Source organism: Podarcis cretensis (genome assembly GCF_951804945.1).
Source record: "Podarcis cretensis genome assembly, chromosome: 8".
NCBI lineage: Eukaryota > Metazoa > Chordata > Lepidosauria > Squamata > Lacertidae > Podarcis > Podarcis cretensis.
Window position 1 is genome coordinate 52,915,031 of NC_137177.1, and position 20,921 is coordinate 52,935,951.

The 20,921-nt window shown below is 41.6% G+C and overlaps 1 protein-coding gene across 3 annotated transcripts in view; it reads right to left on the reverse strand.

The window, feature by feature from the left end:
- The window catches only part of ANKRD11 (ankyrin repeat domain containing 11), a 195,528-nt gene that overhangs the window by 24,945 nt on the left and 149,662 nt on the right, over positions 1-20,921 (reverse strand). The gene's annotated exons all lie outside the window — the stretch shown is intronic.

Below are 20,921 nucleotides of genomic sequence, written 5' to 3' on the forward strand. Positions count from 1 at the left end.
AACAGCAGCTTCCCTTTCAAACCTTTGCTCCTGACAGTGTCAAGATACTGAAGATGCCTTTGTCTAACTTCCTGCAAAGTAAGTCCTAGGGTTCATTGTTTTTATTTTAGAAAATTTATATCCCTGTTAAAAACAGTACGCAAGATGGCTTACAAATTTGAAAACAAAACATACCACATCTTAATAAATATCAATGAAAATAGACAATTGTGACAAGTAGTAAATATTAAAAACAGCAGGGTCAGGGTTAGCATTACAAATTTCTAAACAAGCAGATTAAAAGCCTGTCTAAATAAAAGCATCTTAGCAAGATGCCAGGAGACAGGCAGTAACAAGGTTGACTGGGCCTCCCATAGAAAAGAGTAACACAATTTAGGTATAGCCAGGGAGAAGGCTCTCTCACACATTTCACTTGTCTTGCTTCAGCCATAGTTGGGATGAAGAGAAGAAGGGAGCAGCAGGATGGTACACAAAGAACCTCTAATGAAGGAGACTCCACAACCTCCTGAGGGCGAGTGTTCCAATGACAAATAGCTGTTACTGTCAGAAAGTTATTTCTGATGTTTAGTTGGAATCTCCTTTCTTGCAACTTGAAGCCATTATTTGAGTCCCGTCCCCCATCCCCCGTCCCCCCAGAACAGAAGGAAACAAGCTTGCTTCATTTCCCATGTGATAGTCCTTCAGATATTTGAAGATGGCTATCATATCTCCTCTCAGTCTCCTCTTTTCCAGGCTAAATATACCCAGCTCCTTCAACCATTCCTCATAAAGCTTTGTTTCCAGACCCTTGATCATCTTAGTTGCCCTCCTCTGCACACATTCCAGCTTGTCAACATCCTTCTTAAATTGTGGTACCCAGAACTGGACACGGTATTCCAGGTGTGGTCTGATCAAGGCAGAACAGAGTGGTACTGTTAACTCCCTCAGTCTTGTGGTGGTATTCCTACTTCCAAAAATAGACCCTGCTCTGCCTGGCTTTTCAAAGCCAGCCCCCCCCCCCCCAATCATTCCTTTTAAAGGGGAGTGTTAATCTCATGGTACTGTATCGGAGGGAGCTAACATTCTGGTAGAGTCTGAAGAGTTTGTCAGATCAGCCACTTGAGATAAAAAAATCAGAATACAGTATAACTAAATCTGCCATTCCACATACAGACATACAGCACTATAACAAGACAAATCAACACACACACACACACACACACACACACACACACGTGTGCACTGCAATAGCAATGGGTAAGTGCTGCCACTCACAAATTCTGGGGGAAAGGGTTTACTTCACTGAACGTCTACCAACAGTTTCCATCTGGAGCATTCGATTTTGAGAGGTCACTGTGGGCTACATAGTTGTTCATAAGGCCCATATTTATATTTCAGAAGGCTTGTGATGGCTTAATGGGAAGCTTTATTTTTAGTACAACAAACAGACCTATGGCATAAGCAGCAGCAGCCTTCAAGTCTGAATGAGTGGCCGAGCATGAACACCATTCTCCCTGAGCCCCAAGGCAGGACCTGACAAAGTGATTTGCTATTCCATTCCCTCCCTTAAGTCTCCTCCTTCTCCCATTCTCCTCAGCTTCGAGTGTGCAAATTTCAATGAATGTGATTTCTTTTCTTCTTCAGGAGCATTCTAATTTCCTCCTTGCCAGAAGAGTTATCTTCTCCATAGCTCCCACTCCACCTTCCCCAAAATTAATGCGGTCATTTAAGCAGTTAAAATTAATGTGGCCATTTCAATACTCTCTTATTCAAGTGCTAACTTGTTACAGGAGGCATGACACAAGTATTTCTATGCAATTAAAGTTTCAGGACCAATAAATATGTAATCAAAAGTATATGTAGAAAATAAAGTTCTTATTGTACACTGTCCAAATAAGAAGGTATAAGTCAACAAAATCATACTTGCTTACACTCTATGAGAAAAGTGGAACAACCACTGTCACGCACATCACATGGCTTACTGGTAAACACTTCTGTTTTCCATGGAGGTTTCACTCCTATTACTTTTTCTGTGCTCGGTAGAATAAAAACCTAGTCCTGACAAGCCTAAATATGCTTTAGTAATGCCAGAATATGTTAGAGAAGCATCAATGAATAGGGAGTAGACAGTAGAGCATGTCCCAGTTCAGTTTTAACACATACGATGATTGAAGACTGAATAGAAAAAGATGGTATAACCACATCAAATGCTGCATTGAACTTATACTGGACACATCTGTGCCAACTACCGTATTTTTCGCTCTATAAGACGCACCAGACCACAAGACGCACCTAGTTTTTGGAGGAGGAAAACAAGAAAAAAAATATTCTGAATCTCAGAAGCCAGAACAGCAAGAGGGATCGCTGCGCAGTGAAAGCAGAAATCCCTCTTGCTGTTCTGGCTTCTGGGATAGCTGCGCAGCCTGCATTCACTCCATAAGACGCACACACATTTCCCCTTACTTTTTAGGAGGGAAAAAGTGAGTCTTATAGAGCAAAAAATATGGTAGTTTTGTGTGGCTTACAATGTGAATAACATAAGCATTATCTAAAGCAACTTCTTTACCAGAAGTTTTAGTCCAGCCCAAGCAGTGGCTCACTGTAAACAAATATATTTAGGCATCCAGAGAAAAAACAGACAAGCATCTCATGGCTCCTGAAAGACCCAAATTAAATGCACAAACACACACTCAACTTTAAGTGAGCACTCCTTCCTTTAAAATCAAGAAACTAAATACCGGAACACAAAATATAACACTCTTGCACAGGAGCTAGATAAATAGAAATGCAATTATTTAATTGATTATGCTGATATCAGAAAACATTGCTATCTTCAAAACTGAGCCCTAAGATTGAGGGGAAATATAATTTTCAACTAAGCAAGTTTCCTTGCTTCTTAAAGCAGGTCACACCTGATGACTCCGTTATCAATTGGCAGAAGATAACTAGGATTTTCATAGAATGAAAATAAATCTAGGGACACTGCCGTAGATGGGCTGAAAGTATCTTGTTCCAGAGGACAGGAAATCCCCTAGACTGTTATCTCTCACAGCCTCTGTCCAGAATTAGCAAGAGCTTTAAACAACTGGAATCCTTGAGTATAATAGCCAATCTCCTAAAATCTCCACAGAACAGATAGCATAAGACTTCCTCTTTCCTTTTCTAAATTGCTTCCAACCAGTGACTAGGCAGATCACAAACAATACTTTTAACCTTTACAAGGTAAGCAGGCCTCAAACTGGTCAGTGCCTGATAGGAGACAACTTAGACCAGTGTTTCCCAACCTTGTGCCTCCAGCTGTTTTTGAACTACAACTCCCATCATCCCTGACTAGCAAGACCAGTGGCAAGGGATGATGGGAATTGTAGTCCAAAAACAGCTGGAGGCACAAGGTTGGGAAACACTGACTTAGACATCCCATGCACAGCAACACTGAGAAGGATATATATGCAACCAAATCCAATCAAAACCTTGATGTGCTTATTTGACCAGTTATAATATGGCTACACAAATCACTGAGGATCCTTTTCATTATTTCAAGAGGACTGCACAGCTAATAGAAAAACATTTTTATCACATTTTAATTGTTTGCTTCTTAGTGTCTCCTTTCCCCTCTGCATCCTATAGCATTCTCTCTCTCTTCCCCATCTGTTAACTGGCACCCCTGCTTTTCAATACTCCACAGTTCTCAGTGCACCCCATCTCTATTAGTCCATTTTATTATCTGCATTCCTTAGCAGCTCTTTTCTCTTTTACTAGTAAAGATCTCTGGACCCCAATCTGTCACCTCCTATTTTTCTCTTTCCACACCCTCCCCAAACACCTGTCTTTCCACCCTCCCCACCCTAGAGTTCCCTCCCCACTCAATGTTGCAGTTTGAATGCTAGGACCATGTGATTCCTCCACAACAAACACCACCTAGATTGTTCCGAGAAGGGAACTACAACTATGTGTTCCCCAGGCAAAAACAAATGAAAAGACACACACACCACACACCAGTTTGAACTGTAGCATATGTTGCTTAACAACTGTACAAAGAAAAGAAAAGAAATTATGTTCCACAGCCTGGTTAAACAGAGAATTTATATTGCTTCAACAATAAATCTTTGACCAATGCTCTTTCATCCTGATGCAGTAGAGCCAAAAATGAAATCAGTGGCATAAAAGGACACAAAATGAAAAAAGTAAAATAAAATAAAATTTATTAGAAAAAGAAACATACAGCCTCTTTTTTTCTTTCCCTCTTCATTGGTTCAGTCCTTTCCACAACATATCCTAACTGACAAATATTTATCCACAGTGTACAATGTAACTACAGATAGAGCAAAAAGATCTTGTGCTGGGAAAGAGCATGCTGCTCTGATTCTGGAATAGCATGGGCTATTCTGACTTTGTGCTCCCCCCTCGATGTCTTATAAAAATGCTGCTTGTGACAAAACCTGTCTTGGTGGAGTGCTGCCTCATTTCAGTGGCTAAAGTGAACTAGGGCACCAAATAAACCAGGGCACTGCATAGTTGTGCTTGTGTCTGGATGCCTTATCAGCGAAGTCACAGTTGAGCCAGCAACATACCAAACACAACACTGCTTAAATAGCTCAAGTTTTTGGTTGACATCTTCTCTCTGAAAACAAAAGCCTCAGTGGGATAAACCATGTGAGTGGACAGATGGTCTTCAATAGCCTGACTAAAATGAAGTCAAGAGATAAATGTGAACTCCTGAACCCAGAGTATTGGCAATGCAATGCCTTGGAAGAAAAAGCTTGCTCTCAAGACAGCAAACCTCAGGCTTTACTCAGTTCTATTGCACCATCTCAAATTAACACTTTCCTCCATTGTTTAACATCTAGTTCTCCCGTCAAAAAATGTCACTTAAGAAGCTGAGATTCCAGATGCTACCTGTCACATCTCTTTACACTCCCTGGGTGCCTATTTTGCCAAAGAAAGGATAGCTGGAGTTTGTTTGAACACCATTCCCCACCAGGCCACCTCCAAACACTCTGTTCCTAACTAGGCTGTGGCCATATCCAGAGGTGTATGCTGACTGAGGAAATGAAGTCTAGGCTACCAGGACCAGTTTAACCTGACCACAGCCTTTTCATAAGCATGAATCATAGCATCAGTTCTGTTATTAAAAAAACAAAGAAAAAAGAACCTTCATCACACAAGGGTGACACTGCAAAAAATATAAACATAATTCAGACTCAGTGGAGATGGATTTGTGAACTTAGCATGGGGGGTGGAGGTGGGACAGACTCTGTTCCTGATACAAAAATGGTTCAAGATCTCAGGGGCTGAAAATGTGAATTACTTTCTTTAGAGGAAAAGTTTTTCATTCATGCCCCAAAGAGGAATGGTTGTTACAACAATTCAGACACCAAAAAGTCAACACTTGAATATATTAGAGATCAAATAACTTAAAAGAGATGTGGAAATCTTGTGCTCCACTTACCAGCCCATCATAGCTGGCTGAGGACAGGAACGGAAACCTGCTGGATTCCTTCTTACAGGGCCTGAGAAGGGCTTTATTACTTTTGTGTTGGGAAATAGCCTGTACTTTGCAATTACCGTATTTTTCGCTCAATAACACGCACCTGACCATAACACGCACATAGTTTTTAGAGGAGGAAAACAAGAAAAAAAAATTCTGAATGAAACAGTGGATGTATCATTTTTGTGCTTCATGCTGCGGCCACAGACATGTGATTTGACGGTGAGTTTGGGGTAGCCCAATGCAAAGATCCTGAGGATCCATGTGGATCCATGCTTTGTAACCACGTTTTTGCACCATTGCAGCCCTGTTTTTGCATCACATCATTGCTATGTGATCTGATGGTGAATTTGGGGTGACCCAATGCAAAGATCCTGAGGATCCATGTGGATCCATGCTTTGTAACCACGTTTTTGCACCAATGCAGCCCTGTTTTTGCATCAGATCATTGCTATGTGATCTGATGGTGAATTTGGGGTGACCCAATGCAAAGATCCTGAGGATCCATGTGGATCCGTGATTGGAACCACGTTTTAAGTGGGGAGGAAAGGAAAAACATAGAAGGGACAAGGAGCACCGAGAGGGGTGTGCGGAGAAGCAGCTGGCTAAGAATGCAGGAGAGGGGTTTTACCGGAGGGAGGAAAGGAAGGCAAAAGTTCCCCCTACCCACCCACCCAAGCCAGCCAGCTCTCTCTCTCTCCCCCCCCCCACCTGCATGTTGCCTGCGAGTCCCTAGAAGCACGGAGAGGCATTATAAGGAAGGACGCTCTGCTTTCACCTCTGCTTGCCTGCAGGGGAGGGGTTTTCTCTGCTCTTTGTTCCGTTTGAGCAAACACAGTAAGGAAACAGAAGCGGATGGGCAGTAAGACCCTGAGGCAGAATGCAGGAAAGCAGCAGCTTCCTCTTTTCAAGGCTTCCCTTCTCCGGAGGATTTGATATTTGCCTGATTTTTACCTTCACTCGCGCCTGTCAGCTCCAAGGACCACACATTCGCTCAATAACACGCACAGACATTCCCCCTTACTTTTTAGGAGAAAAAATCTGCGTGTTATAGAGGGAAAAATACGGTACTTGCCTCAAATTTCCAGTACCTCAGCCACCACCAGGGGTGGTTCCATTAAAAATTAGGAACAAAAATAAAAAGCCCTCCCTTCAGCACTTTCATTTTTGCCAACTTCATAAATGCTTTGGGGTGATGATAGGGAAGGCTGCTGATATGCGCTGCCATTTTGTAGGTATCTACACTGCTTCTTGTACTGAATCTAAGAAAGGCCCTGCTGGATCAGACCCTCTAGTCCAGCATCCTGTTTATAACTGTGGTGAACCAGATATATGTCTACAAGATTCAAGTAGTCGGGGCACAAGGCAACAGCTCTTCCACTGCTGTCCCTCAGCAAATGGAATTAAATGGTAGACTGTCTCTGAAAATGGAGGTTCCACATAGCAATCCTAACAAATAGCCATTGATAAAAAATCCCCATCATCCTCAATAAAAAATTGTCTAGACTTCCTTTAAAGCCACCTGTGACGCTGGCTGCCACCATATCTAGTTGCAATGGATTCCATAAACAACAAGGGGCTGTACGAAGTAGTACTTTTTCTGGGTCTACTTTCTATGTCTCCAGTTAATGTGACTTGTGTGCTAGCTTATGTATTTTATCTTGCTTTTTGTAAGCTGCTTTGAGAGATTGCTGAAGCAGGGAATATACACCTTTTCTATATAAAAAAATAAGATTGTTACGTGCTCTCTCTGGGGCCCTTTTCCTACTGGAAGGGGAGAGGGGAATATCTTCTGTAAAGCAGCCATCATTTTTGTGGCCTCCTTGATCTAACCCCGCTAAACACACTTGGATGTTTCCCTGGGCTGCCACTTGATCAAAACAAAGCAAGAACAATGGGTGCACACTGTTCTCTCCAACACCTCCTGCATCCTCTGTCCCTGTTTCTCTGCCATTACCCAATTCTGTCACGTCCTTAAGCCTCGAAAGCTCTAAAATCTGTTAGTCAGCAAAGTTTTGCCTCCCCTCCATGCAGCCCTTTCCTGACCCATTTTTATATTGTACATACCAAATGTTGCTTCTTGCACCAATCCCTAGAGTGCATTAGTAACAACCCCTTTATTGGTCATTTTCTTCTATTCTTTGTGGTCATTTAGCTAGTACTAAACATGGGGAAAGATTCCTGTTATTAAGTATGGCAACAGTCAGCTGCTCCTTTTATTACTTTTTACTTTATTTTTGCATATACAGGACTGCAACACCAAAAGGGGAAGGCAGGTACATTCCCTGGGATGTTTCCTTTGATGTTTTAAGTTGTTGTTGTTTTTTAAAGAAACATATTGCTGTTCTATATCAGAAAAAACTCTTTCCCCAATTCATCCTGCACTCTGCAGGCAGTTTAATGACCAGCCTGTAGACATAAATTTCAACAGAAGCTAACAAGACCACCCTGGCATAAGCAGTTTATGGAGGCCAAAATAACATCCAGCTTCTTTAAGCCACAGTTTACTGGGGATTCCAATACCTGCTTCCAGAGCAAGGACTAAACCCTGGAAAATGTGGCCTAGAAGAATGTGTGAAGAGTATTTTCTTTACCACCACACAACCACAACCATAACTTTCTATTATTTTTTTGCAGTATTTATAGGCCATTCTATAAAATAAAAGTTCTCAGGACCGCTCACAAATAGTAACAATGTTTAAAATTCCACAACTATAAACCCAATAAAGTTATAAACACAGTCAACCCCAGGCATTACTGCAGAGAGTGAAAATGGCTTAAAACTAAAACAGATTACAGTGGTACCTCGGGTTACATACGCTTCAGGTTGCAGACTCCGCTAACCCAGAAATAGTGCTTCAGGTTAAGAACTTTGCTTCAGGATGAGAACAGAAATCGTGCTCTGGCGGTGCGGCGGCAGCAGGAGGCCCCATTAGCTAAAGTGGTGCTTCAGGTTAAGAACAGTTTCAGGTTAAGAGCAGACCTCCAGAACGAATTAAGTACTTAACCCAAGGTACCACTGTAAAAGGCGGTGGCGGAGGGAGGTCTTTGCCTGGTGCTGAAAGATAGGTGCTAGATTACTATCTCTGGGGAGGGTGTTCCACAGCCACAATGTCACCACTGGAAAATCCTCCTCATTCTATGGTAGTCTTCAGAGGAAACCCTCTGAATAAGAGTTTAAAGTCCAGGTAGTGAATGTGGAGACAGAAAGTCCTTCAGGTACCCTAGTCCCAAACTATGAAGAGCCTTAAAGGTCAAAACTAGCACACTGAATTGGGCCCAGAAACAGACTGTGTAATAGCAATGATGGCAAAGCACTGGAATGATGTGCCTCATATTACCCTGCCCCAGTTAGCAGTCTTGCAGCCATATAGTGAACTAACTGAAGTTTCCCAGCCACTTTCAAACGCACCTCTACATATAATGCATTTCAACTGTCTGAACAGAAGATTACCACTGAGGCAAGGCTATCAGTCCAAGAAGGGTATTAGCTGATAAAAAGTGCTCAAGGCCAGATACCCTGTGGATCCAATGACAAAGCTGGATCAATGAGTGCCCCAGACTACAAACCTGATTCTTTAGGGGAAATCTAGCCAACTCTATAAAGGTTGAACACCACTTTCTTAGGCAGATGAATCACTTAGTTCCATCTTTTGACTAGATTGTCCTTCAGTTCATTAGTCCTCATCTAACCCATTACCACTTCCAGGAACTGATTTAGCACTCCCACCAACTCACCTGCATAAGATAAAAAAGAAATGTAGAGCTGGGTGCCAACCACATATAGATGACGCCTCACACTATACTTCCAGATGACAACAGTTTCATGAAGATGTTAAAAAGCATGGGGAATAACATGAAACCCTAAGGACCCCAAAGCATAAATGCTATGGAATGCAGCAGAAGCCCTCTAAGCACCACCTTCTGGAATAAGCTGTTCAGGTATGACTGGATCGTGCAACAACTCACTCTGACAGTATCTCTGTCAACCCCAGGCATTACTGCAGAGAGTGAAAATGGCTTAAAACTAAAACAGATTACAGTGGTACCTCGGGTTACATACGCTTCAGGTTGCAGACTCCATGATATCTCTAGAAGGATATCATGGTCAATGGTACTTAAAGCTGTTCAGAGGTCTAGGAGAATTATGCTCCTCCTTCTGTCTCCTGTCAAAAGTAATACCATAGAGCAAACAAGAGTTTCCATTACAAAACCGTATCTGAAACCCTACTGAAATGGAGTGAGAAAATTGGTTTCATACATTTTGTCCTTGGAACTGGCTACAACCTACCCTCTTAAGCACCTCACCCAATAATGGAATGTTAGCCAACAGCTATTCTCGGCTTTTGAGTCCAAGGTACTTCTTTGGGAGTACTTTACTACAGCCTCCTTTAAAGGTAGCTGGAATTTCTTTCTCTTTGTCTCTATAACAGTTATTTCCTGGTTTCAGCCGATCCTCCCTCCCTGCTAGATGCTCCTTGCTAGATGCAATAAGCCAAGATGGGCAGTGACTGAGAAGACAGGTGGTTGGCTGGATTCAGCCAAGATTCTTGTTCCTTAATAAATTAAAATCACCCAACAAAATTGAACCAGATGGTTTCCCGAGCAGATCCCTTGGCTGATCTGCATTAACTGTGGCATCCAGATCATGGTGGATAATTTCTTTGAAATTATTTCCAAATAGACCCCTTCATATCCTCTAATGCGACAGACTGCAGGGGACTCTGAACCATGTAGAAAATGCCTCCAGGGCTATGGGTGAGCACCCACACTTACTGGAGGAAATAGGTATGTTCTAGAATAATGTATATTCCAAAGAATTCCTATTGAATCTAAACCCAAACTGGAATATGACTTCACTGGAGAGAAGATTTAGTTTGGGACAATTACAAAACAAGTATACTGGGCAATTAACCAAAGACACCTGATTCAATGCAAATCATTACACAGCTCACCGAAGCCTCTGTCTATGTGCCACCTATCAGGACAAGAAAGACAAAAGTGGAGCCACTCAGCAGAAGCAGAGCAATGTAAGTTTTTTCAACATCTTTCAAGATTTTCAGGGGAGAATGATCATTCATGCAGAGTACGCTAGACTGTCTGTATATTGAAATGAAAGTGAGCTACAGTCTTCCAGCTCATATATTTTCTGCATGTGTGTCTGTGCTGCGGTCAAGTTGCCAGTGCCTGGATCAGGGAAAAATACCAGTAATAGGAGCCACGAGAGTGAAAAAAGCAGCAAGCATTTTCTTCACCTATGTAACTTTTTCAAGGAAGGTAAGATTTTCCTTGGTGATACTTGTGTAACAGAAGAAATCCAACGAATCCCAGACAGACCCTTCTACCCAAGATCTACAAAATACTAACAAACTGAAGTAGAAGGTTAATAGATGCTGAAGGGCTGTTTTCTGCATACAGTGGTGCCTCGCAAGACGGAATTAATTCGTTCTGCGAGTTTTTTCTTCTTGCGATTTTTTCGTCTTGCGAAGCACGGACTTTGGAAAAGCTTCAAAAATCACCAAAGTCTTCAAAAACCTCAAAAAAGGCTACCACACCGCTTGCTATGAGTTGCTCCTCGAAGTGAATGCACGGTTTTAAGAAAAAGGAAACAAACTTGCAAGACAAAGGAAACAAACTTGCAAGACGTTTTCGTCTTGCGAAGCAAGCCCATAGGGAAATCTGTCTTGCGAAGCAACTCAAAAAACGAAAAACTCTTTCGTTTTGAGAGTTTTTCGTCTTTCGAGGCATTCGTCTTCCGAGGTACCACTGTATTCCTACAAAGTGAGTATATAATTAGAACACCAATGCTTTCATTAATACTACTGAGATGCTACCAAGCTGTCAGAGCGAGCCCACAGTCATCCTCCCCTCCGCACAAAAACTCTGCCTCTGAAGTTTGACTGCGACTGTTAAATTTTTAATCTTACCAACTCTGCAACTGTAGAAAACTCCTCCTCTGTGGAACACTTAACATTAGAAGCCTGAAATCGATAGGGATAAAAATAAACTGAAGAGACTTCCGCACTCTCACTTTAACATGCTGGAATTAGACAGATGGACCTGACTGAGTGAATGCAGACTTTGGGAGATGCTCAATTTACATCCTTCATAGGAAGGAATATTGTGGTTACAGTAAACGCAATGCAGAATCTGGTTCCTAGCCTTGTCATGTGCTTGCTTCAACTTTTTTACCATCTTCTTTGTCTCTTTTGGCATTTCACCTTCTTTACCTATGAAATGGAGAGAGACAGCTCAAAAGGGCGTACATCATTAGTGGAGGAGAAATGCTCCACTCCAATGATGCTATGAGGGAGAGAATTAACTCAAATTTACCTCACCGTGTCTGGAGAATTGGTGGTAGTTTGATGTACCGTAAAGGTTACACCTTGGGAATTCTGAGCTAAGGAGCAGCTTACACCACTTGTGATGGGAAGGGTTAGGGTCTCTGTCAGGGGGAAAACAGTGATAGCATCAGATGTGTATCTGAGTGGGAAAGGCCTTTTAGAATTGAATTATAAGGTGTACTGCAGTACAGCAAAACTGAGCGAAATGATATGTGGTTCTGCCTTTTTACAAATTCAGCTTTGCCTCCCGATTGGCTGGGACAGGCTATTTTTGCTCTGCCTTTTCTCTGCCTAGTTCCATATCTGTGAGGCTATTCTCTCCTGTCAGGCTTATCATTTGCCTTTGTTCATTCACCTGGCCCAGGGGTCAGCAATTTTTTTAGCAGGGGGCCGGTCCACTGTCCCTCAGACCTTGTGGGGGGGCTGGACTATTTTTTTTGGGGGGGATGAACCAATTCCCGTGCCCCACAAATAACCCAGAGATGCATTTAAAATAAAAGCACACATTCTACTCATGTAAAAACTGTAAAACACACACTGATTCCCAGACTGTCCGCGGGCTAGATTTAGAAGCCGATTGGGCCGGATCTGGCCCCTGGGCCTTAGTTTGCCTACCCATGACCTAGCCCCTGACTCCAAGTGCTCTAAATACAACTACATATTTTCTAGTTAGAATAAACTATCCAGAGAAATGAAACTGGTTCACTTGCATAGTTTGCTTCATGTGGCAAATTGTGTTTCCAATTTGAGGTGGACTTTCAGGTTCAGGAGATCTGTATTTTAGTGAGCTGCAAATCATGGAAACTGCTCAGTGAAACTATACTAGAAATGCTTGGGACCCTGGAGAAGGAACAAGTATATGAAATATACTGCCCCTTTGACCTCAAAATGCTGGTGCTCAGTTAAAGAGATAGGGCACATGTTGATCACTCTGCTTGATTTCTGGTCTTAACATGACACACAAGATAGATGCAGAGGACAGTTTGATCAGGCAGACCCATTTCTCAACCAAGGACCTACTAAATTCTATCTATTCTAGACTTACTAAACTGTTTTAACCCTTGCTGGACCAGGACCGCAGGAATTAGAAAAGTCAGCACACAAACCCCACAACAATAACCTCAGGGAAGGGCCACAGTTCACAGGTAGAGCATCTGCTTTGCACACAGAAGGTCAATTCCTGGCATCTCCAAGTAAGGCTGGGAGAGACTCCAGTCTGAAACCCTGAAGGGCCACTGTCTGTGTAGACAATACTGAGCTACATGGACCAATTCTCTGACTCAATATAAGCCAGTTTCCTGTATACCTATGAATTAAGTATTCCACTGTGCCCATGGTTTCCATTCTCCACCTCCAAAAAAGGAGTTTTTAATGCAGTATGTTTGTCAGGTGGTCATAATTCATTTGTAAGATACTACGTGTATGCTTTAACACATTTGTATTAAATTTATATTTTTTCAAACAGTATACATGTTCTATAACTGAAGATTTGAGAAATCTGAATGATCCTATTTAAATTTTGAAAAGCATTTTTTAAATCTGGATTTATATCCGTCCTGTGTGGAAGAACCACAGGAAAACATTAGACTTTGTCCTCAGATTCAAGGGGTTAAGTTTGCTGTAAGTCACTCAGAAAAGTTTTGGCAAAGTCAACTAAGTGTAACAGTAAGACCCATAGCTGGCCTGCAAGCAAGTATGTATGTAAACAGGAAGGACAAAAGAGGGGGTGGGAAAAGCTGACTAGAAACTGCAGAGGATGTGCTGTCATCCTCTTGTGTTTGGTTTAGAAACTGAGACAGAAAAATCAACTGAAAAGACTCTACTCTCCTAGAAGGTAGGCAGATGACAGGAAATAGTTAGTGGTTGGGAAAATATACTGAAGGATTTGCAGGAGATCTGTGATAAAAATGTGTACATCCTCTCTACGTTGTGACCCCTCACCCCACAACTTCTATTTAAAAAGGAGTTTGAACAGCCTTCCTGAATTTCACTAGATTTACAAATGGAAACACAGTACTATAGATTTAACTTGTTATTTGGCTGGTTTATTACTCTCTACCTTTTGCAGAACTGGAAGCTGAAGATGTTTTTGAAAAGTCATAGTTATTTCATAATTCCTTACAGCAACATTTGTGATTTGGAATCTATTTCATAAACAAACAGCAGGACTAATTTACCAAAGGTTCCCTACACTGAATAAATGAGAACCATGTATATACCGTATTTTTTGCTCTATAAGACTCACTTTTTCCCTCCTAAAAAGTAAGGGGAAATGTGTGTGCGTCTTATGGAGTAAATGCAGGCTGCGCAGCTATTCCAGAAGCCAGAACAGCAAGAGGGATTGCTGCTTTCACTGCGCAGCGATCCCTCTTGCTGTTCTGGTTTCTGAGATTCGGAATTATTTTTTTCTTGTTTTCCTCCTCCAAAAACTAGGTGCGTCTTGTGGTCTGGTGCATCTTATAGAGCGAAAAATACGGTATATATATGTCTGTCTGTCTATTGCTAGGGCAATGTCATCCACGTCTCTTCTATACTGGGCAATCATAATCAGAAACATGCACGTGCCTCAAGTCCATTTTATAGGCACAAGAGAAGCAAAAGCAAGCACAGACCAAAAGACAGCACTGATGGAGGAACAAGGCCAATGACATGGCACTCAATTCTAGTTGTTATTGGCTTTTTACGTATCAAGGAAACTGCTTCATTTGCAAAGTAATCTCCCTGCCAGAAAACAGATGCAAAAGCATAGTTTCCCCAGTCTAAACCAAGTCAGGGATATTTCTTATAATTCCCCACCACTGAAATTTAATCTGATATTCTCTATTTCTGGTTAAGGTACCTCTGCATACTTTGTTCCTGAGCTATCCATGTGGCTCATCAGTAAAAGGAACAGCATGGACTCGTGTTAAAGGAACTAAACAGGCTGGGCTGATTCCACAACTTTTCTGTTCTGCAATGTGGATAGGTAAACCTAACTTGTGCATGCTCCCTCACTGTCTATAAAATTGTAATTTACTCTTATTGATCCTTCAGGTGTGGACAGGAACAGTAGAATAGGCCTGGCCTAACCTGAAGTTACAAGCATGCACAAACTGCTGGGGCCATGCATGGATTGGACAGCCTGCCACTCTCAGGAATGCAGACTTTAAGTGCTGAATATCCTGGCACCAACATGTGCTTTGGAGAAGCCAGGAATAAAATTAGGCATCAGTCTCAAATTTCTAGGAACCAGGCACTTGGGATTTTTCAAGCTCTGCTTATTATTTCCAGCTCAGTGGCCTTTCTTTCTTTCCTCGATGCAACTCTCCAAACTTCATCCTAAGTCAATATTGGCATGAAAAATGTACACAAGCCAAGAATTCAAGATTCAACTCTGCTGCTCCTCTACAGTGGAGAAATAGGAATTTAACTTTTTTTTATTACATGTAAATCAAAGAGGAGAGCATAAATATAATTTTGAGGACAGTAAAACCTTTGCTCACTTACATTCAAATGGTTCTTGGGATTTCTATTAGATTTCAGGTTATGCACTAAACAGACTTTCTTTAATTTGGAATTGGTAGTCACAAGTCTAGTTTAGATCTAACCAGAAATTCCCCCCAATCCATTTACAACTTCATTTTTAGCACAAGTGAACTAAATCATAGGTGAAGCTCAGGGTTGAGGAGATGGGGTATGGAAGGAGGAATGCTTAAATGCAATAGCAGGGGGGTGGGTTTGATACTGATCTCTTAAAACTACAGGGTAGAGAAGATCCAAAGGCAGCATTCCACTCATTACAAAAGATGGGACTTTGGGGGGGGGGGGATGAAGCATCATTGCAGATACAAGGCAAGAAATGCACAGGCAGGTAATACCCCAAACAATATCTTACAGATACTGTGGAGAAGGGACCACCTCCTGGTCCTGTTAAAAGACTTTCATTTTTGAAGAGTGCCTTCCCAAGTACATAGCCAAACAAAGGATCAATAAGAATAAATCAGAATTGCACAGACAGTGAGGAAGGATAGATTATGCCCCTGGGAGGAAGCACAAGACAGGCCTTGCGTTTCTTATTCACAGTCTCATATGCAGAGTGTGACTCATTCTTACAGTAGGCATGGCAGTACATAAAAATGCTTGTGCTTTAGCAAATGTCAGTTCAGATGGAAGGAAGTGGGTTTTACCTGAGCACATCCAAGGCTCAGAGGGGGGAACTGCAGAATTGCAATGTGTGGGTTGGAGCTCCAGCTTCTATGGGCAGCCATGCATAGTGCAAGAAATCAGGGAGGGAATGCATGTAGGGAGAACGCAAACAGAGATTGCTGAAGCTTGTTAATGTAAAATGCACAAACATATGACCACAATATACAAAAGGCAGGAGGAGGGAAATGGGCTGGGGACCAGAGGAACATGCAATGACACTGAAAGAGCAGTACATAATTAGCACAAAGTAACTGACAGGGGAGGAAGGACAAGCCTAGAGCATGCTTGACCAATCAAATGGAATAAGTTGCCAAACATGTCAGTAGTTGATATGGGAGAGCTAGCAGTTTGAAAATGGGGGCCAGGCTGGTGAGCCAAGTAGGTTTGCTTGAGAAGGAGAAATGAGGGGGTGAAAGAAGAGAAGGATATCAAGAAAAGAGGAAACCTGAAAAGTTGCCCTGAAATACATTAATAAACAGAAGAGCTTCACACAAATGCTCTAACAAAAATACAAATAGTTATAGAATCATAGACTCATAGAATTGTAGAGTTGGAAGGGACTCCAAATGGTCATCTACTCCAACCCCCTGCAACGCAGGAATCTCCACTCTTATTCTTTGGCAATCACTCGTAGCCGAGTAAGATTGTCTTCCATGGACATGGTCTTAACAGTGAGTCCGTAAGTGACTGTGGAGGCCAATTCTGGATCTACACGTCCTTCCACAGTGGGGACATAGGTTTCTGTGTGGGAGTTGATAACGGTGAGAGTTTGCCAAATGGGCACGTTTCATCATCTTAGCACGTTTCATCCTGAATTCGAGTGTCTTCAAAGTCCATAACACCTTTGGTAAAGGCTTTTCTCCAACTGGTGTGCTCGCAGGCCAGTGTTTCCCAATTGTAGGTTTTTATACTACCTTTTTTCTAGATTTGCCTTGAGAGAGTTTTTAAACTTCTTTTGTTGACGACCACCATTACACTTTTCATTTTTAAGTTCGGAATAGAGTAGTTGCTTTGGAAGACAACCATCAGGCATCCAAACAACATGACCAGTCCAATGAAGTTGATGTTGAAGAATCACTGCTTCGGCACTGGTGATCTTTGCTTCTTCCAGTACAGTCATACCTCGGGTTGAATTTTCGGGTATTTTCGGGTTGCGTGCTGCGGCGATCCAGAAGTAACGGGTTTCACCGCTCGCAAATGCGCAGACGGTCAAAATGACGTCATGCTCATGTGCAGAAGCAGCAAATTGTAACACGCGCATGCACAGACACATGGACGTGGGTTGCGCTCGCTTCTGGATGCGAACGGGGCTTCGGAACGGATCCCATTCACATGGGGTACACTTGCATTAGTTCGCCTGTCTTCCCAAGTGATGTGTGAAATTTATCAGAGACACCATTGATGGAATCTTTCAAGGAGTTGGAGATGGCGTTTATAAGCGCTCCATGTTTCACAAGCATACAGTAAAGTTGGTAGTACAATAGCTTTGTAAACAAGCATTTTTGTTTCCCTGTGAATGTCCCGGTCCTAAAACATTCTTCACATTAATCAGGAGAAAGCTGCACTTGCAGAGCTCAGGCGATGCTGGATTTTGGCATCAATGTCAGCCCTTGTGGAAAGATAACTGCCCAGGTAGAAGAAGCAATCAACACTTTCCAACGTTACACCACTGAGTTGGATTTGTGGCGCTGCAGAGGGGTTGTTTTGTGCTTGTTGGTGAAGCACTTTTGTTTTTTGGATGTCAAGTAATAGGCCAAGCTTTTCGTAAGCTTCAGCGAAGATATTTAGGATGGTTTGGAGGTCATCCTCTGAGTGTGCGCACACTACGTTGTCATCAGCATACTGAAGCTCTATGACAGAAGTTATGGTAACCTTACTCTTTGCTTTCAGCCTACTCAGAATAAACAGCTTTCCATCTGTCTGATATAAGATTTCTACTCCGGTGGGGAGTTTCCCTTCGACAAAGTGTAGGATCATGGTGATGAAAATAACAAATAAGAGTTGGGGCAATAACACAGTCCAGTTTAACACCTGATCCCACTGTGGGTGGTTCACGTTGAAAGCCCTTGTTATCTGCAATTGTTGCTGTCATATTATCATGGAGGAGCCGAAGGATGTTCACAATTTTATCTGGGCAACCAATGTTCAGAAGGACAGTCCACAGGGTATTATGATTTACAGTGTCAAAGGCCTTAGTCAGGTCAATAAACACCATGTACAGGGGTTGTTTTGCTCTCTGCATTTTTCTTGAAGCGAAGCTGTTGAGCGGTGAAAATCATGTCCACTGTCCCCCTAGAAGGTCAAAAACCATTTGGGGATTCAGGAAGGGTAGCCTCAGATACTGTTAGGAGATGGTTTGCTAAGATCCTTGCAAGAATTTTGCTGTCCACAGCTAACAAAGAGATGCCTCGATAGTGTCTACAATCCATTCTATCACCTTTTAAAAGAGATGGATAATTTTGGCATCCCTAAAGTCTGCTGGGATCTCCTCTCTCTCTCAGTCCCCCCCCCCCATGAGCTTGTGAAGTTGTTGTGTAAGTTCAATTCTGTCCACTTTGAAGACTTCGGCAGGTATCCCATCAGGTCCGCAGGCTTTGTTGTTTTTCATTTGGTATTAACCATTTGGTATTAACTGTACAAAATTCTCCCAGATTTGGAGCTACTGCAAACTATCTAGTTCTACCCCCTGCAATGCAGGAATCTCTACTAAAGCATCCCTGACAGATGGCAATCCAACGTCTGCTTAAAAATCTCCAAGAAAGGAGAGTCTGTTACCTTCTGAGGGAGTCCATTCCACTACTGAACAGCTCTTACCATCAGAAAGTTCTTCCTGAAGTTTAGTAGAAAGATCCTTTCTTGTAACTTGAATGCATTGGTTCAGGTCCTACCCTCTGAAGCAGGAGAAAGCAAGCTTGCTCCATCTTCCATGTGACAGCTCTTCCTATATTGAAGATGGCTATCAGTCTCCTCTTTTTCATGCTAAGCATACCCAGCTCCCTCAACCATGCCTCATATGGCATGGTTTCCAGACCCTTTATCATCTTGGTCATCCTCCTCTGTACATGTCCCAGCTTGTCAATACTCTTCTTAAATTGTGGCACCCAGAACTGGACACAGTATTCCAGGTGTGGTCTGACCTAAATTATACTGCAGGATCTGCAGGTGATGTCCTGTTTGATGGTATAGTTGAGATTCCTGCATTGCAGGGCCCTGGACTAGATGACCCTCAAATTTCCTTCCAACTCTACAGTTCTATGATTACGTATATGCCTTATGTTCTAACCATCCTGGTGCTTTTGAAGGTAGTTATGATTCCTACTGCAATGCGCAGAATCTTCAGATGCTTCACATGCACAGGTGAATTATGGAAAAAATCCGACATGCCTGAAAATTAAATACAGGCTCCTAAAAATTAGATTTTGTCTCCTATGTTTCTCCTCCACCATCAGACCTATGTAGTACATGGCTGATATCCTCATGACAAAACAAAGCTGAGTTGTTGATCTCAGTGTTACCTACTCAAATACCTCCTCCATGTTAGACCCCAGTGACCTGCACGTTATCTTAACACACATGAAAAAGTAAAAGAAAAAAGGATTGCAATTCCTCATCCAAGCTATTCAAAACAAGTATAGATTTTCACGCTATCCCATTTAGATTACCTGTAAATCCAATTTAAAGCAAAGATGAAGAGGCACCAAACTCACTGTTCTAATAGACATCCAAGTGAAATCAAAAACCCTTCACAGCTAGATTTCAAAAGGAAATTGTAGATGAAAATTTTAAAATATTAAAAAAGGTTTATAATATATTATTTGAATGGGAGACTAAAGATGAGGAAGTAAAATCTACAATGATTAAATGGGCTCAGGATATCAGACATAACATACAATTGGAGGATTGGGAGAAATTATGGACAGTAAATTTAAAATTTATTAACTGTATTTTACTAAAAGAAAACTACATCAAAATGATGTATCGATGGTATATTACGCCAAGAAAAATGGCTAAAATGTATAAATCAAGTTCCAACAAATGCTGGAAGTATAAAGAAAAGGAAGGTACTTTTTATCATTTATAGTGTAATTGTAATACAGCTAAAAGTTATTGGGAAATGATATATAATGAAATGAAAAAAATGTTCAAGATAACTTTCGTAAAATCCCCATAAGATTTTTTGCTTGGAATTTTAGGTAAAGATTTGGCAAGAAAGAAACACAGACTTTTTATGTACGCGACTACGGCAGCAAGGATATTATAGGCACAAGGATGAAAAAGCGATAAAGTACCAACTAAAGAAGAATGGCAAAGAAAAATTACAGAATACGCCGAAATGGCAAAATTAACGGACAGATTAAGAAATAAGGACAAAAAATCCTTAAAGGAAGACTGGGAACCATTTGCGGCTTATTTACAAAAACAATATATGGAATTGGACTCATTAGTAAGTTTCGAGTAAACACTTACAAATAGCAGCATTAATTGTTATTAATAGATTATAAAGTTCAAATTAGGATTGGATAGGGAAATAGCAAGAACTGGGGTGATATGAAAATAAACCAGAATGGGAGTTGATTGAAGTCCAGGGGGATGGGGGGAAATTGGGATAGAAATGATTTATATGATGCTTGAAGTATTATTGTATTAATGGTTTGGGTTTTTTTGAAAATGTCAATAAAAATTATTTAAAAACACAACAACCACCCTTCACAGCTTAGATAGCCCCGTGGTCCCATTTAGAGGCTTCTTCAAGCTCTTGTCTAAATCAGAGTGATCAATGCAGCCCCAGACACACAAATACAATAATTTAGGGAGGATTCAGAAATCCAAAATGATATGTGCCCTGGTTGCTATTGGGGAAGCATTTGATTGAATGCAGATAGAGTTAGTTGAAAATTATTCCTGTGATCACAACAGCTGGAAAA